The 2,208-nt window shown below is 48.9% G+C and overlaps 1 long non-coding RNA gene across 1 annotated transcript in view; it reads right to left on the minus strand.

The window, feature by feature from the left end:
* The window catches only part of LOC107184977, a 3,680-nt gene extending 3,212 nt beyond the window's left edge, over window positions 1–468 (minus strand). Inside the window, exon 1 of the long non-coding RNA XR_001515895.1 lies at window positions 109–468. This is a non-coding gene — a long non-coding RNA (uncharacterized LOC107184977). The remainder of the gene's footprint in view (window positions 1–108) is intronic.
* Between the last annotated feature and the right edge of the window lie 1,740 nt (window positions 469–2,208).

A 2,208-nucleotide genomic window follows, 5' to 3' on the forward strand; every position in this document is an offset into this window, starting at 1 on the left:
GCTCCAGGGCTTGGGGGGGGCTACACACACAGCTCCAATACATCTCCTGGCCTGTCCTACCTCAATCAGTGAACCCCCACTCCATAGTCATGAAGGACAGTCACTCACCCGACAAATATTTCTTGAGGTTCCGCAGCGTGCGGACTCTCCAGGCAATGTGAGTAGGACACGCGGCCAGCTCACAGGGCGGGAACGAGTGGAGGGGACAGTGACACACTGTGAACACTGCTGATTTAGTGGCACAAATGGGGCACCCTGGGCACCCAGGAAGGGACACCGTCTGCCTGGAGAGTTGAGGAAGGCTTCCTTAGGAGGCAACATTTAGGTGGGATTGAAGAAAAGAGGTTGTTGCGAAGAGAAGCACTCCAGACGGAGGAACCGCATCGTCAAAGGTTGGCCTCCATCCAGCTACCACCCGGGCCTTTGAGTGGCAGGTGAACTCCTTCCCCCATCTCCAGCTTTCTGTCAGCCAGCCAGCCCTTCTACCCCTCCCTGCCTTGCTTCTCCCCTGGGATGGGCCCGCAGCGGGGGAGTGAATCTCCCAGAAGGGGGCGCCAAAGGGCAGGTTATTGAACCAGAGATTAAGCCTCCACATCCCTGAAGGTTTGAGAGAAACAGGTAAATACTGAAGCCAAACTTCTTCCAGTTTACAGGGTGAGCCTTCATCTACCCAACATAATGGTTTCCTCGGCAAATAAGTGGTTCATCAATACACAAAAAGAAAAATGGATCACGTGTCTAAGAGGTAAAACAATTTGGCAATGCCAAGCTAGAGTCACAGAGACTTTATGGAATACCTTAGATTCAGCCGTCATTCCCCTGGGAATTTATCCCAAGAAAGTAATTAAACAGCAATAAATCTGGTAAAAAAGCAATAAGTAGGTGTTGACCACAGCAATGTCAATAGCTATATAGGGAAGATAAAAACCTAGAAACCGTGTTGGCTCAGTGTTTGAGTGCCTACCTATGAACTAGGGGGTCATGGTTTGATTCCGGTCAGGGCACATGCCTGGGTTGCAGGCTTGAACCCCAGTAGGGAGCATGCAGGAGGCAGCCAATGAATGATTCTCTCTCATCACTGATGTTTCTATCTCTCTCCCTCTCCCTTCCTCTTTGAAATCAATAAAAATATATTTTTTAAAAAACACTCTAGGAACCACCTAATTAAGGAATTTGGTGTGCCAATATGATAATAATGTATCGCTTAAAAATGAATCATTTTTGACACAAAGCTTGCTGGGGGTAGAGGTTTCATATTGTACCCCCTTTACCCTGCCTTTTTTTCAATCTGGGACAAAAACAACCCCTGCCCCCCGCCCCCCAACACACACACACTGTCCCAATACACGGTGATGATCTTCCACAGCTGTGCTATAACTAGTCTTTGCATTAATACTGTGCTGTGGACATCTGCTCACACACTGTCCATGTAGCCTGATTTTTAACGCGTGCATAGTGATCATTTACTTGCATATATCAACATCTGTTCTTTAATCCATTACCAGTAGCCACTTAAATTATGTTAGGTTCATACGATTCAAGGTTAATTCTTTCTTAACACTGACATCTCTTATTAGATTTTATTAAATATAATTTTATTAACATTTTATTATATTTGAAATACATTTAATTTTAACTAATATTACAGAAACTACAGTAAAAATTTAAGTATATCTAATATAAACACAAATATGTAAAAGCTGCAATTAAAGGGGTGAGCAGCAGGGGGAGCCCCCTCTGCCGTGGCAGCTACACACGCTGCAGCCCAGGACCGGGGACCATGGGCCTCGCAGGAGCTGAAGGGAGCTACCCACACGCAGCAGGTGGTTCTTCTGCCTCGTGAAGGTCCGTGAAAGCTGTGCCCGGAGCCCGCTCTGGCTCCGGAGAGGCCACTGGAGTCGGCGTTGCCTCCTGAGGTCTTTTTTTATCTGGCTCTGGAGCTGGTTCTGTAGATCCCAGAAGAGAACATGTTGCCACCATGACTGCCTCCATGTGCCTTCCAAAGACGGAACATCTCTCCTGTCCATCCATGGAGTCCCAGTGCCAGGGCCACCCCAGGAAGTCTTCCCAGGCTGCAGGCCATGGGGACAGTGATCAGAGCCGGCCCTGCCCCTGGCCTCTGGAAGCTCTTCTCTGTGTGGCCGGGCCCCATCTCCTCCCCACACGCCCACATCACCTCCCGGGGCCCCATCTCCTCCCCACACCCCA

The sequence above is a fragment of the Myotis davidii genome, unplaced genomic scaffold, assembly GCF_000327345.1.
Source record: "Myotis davidii unplaced genomic scaffold, ASM32734v1 scaffold208, whole genome shotgun sequence".
NCBI lineage: Eukaryota > Metazoa > Chordata > Mammalia > Chiroptera > Vespertilionidae > Myotis > Myotis davidii.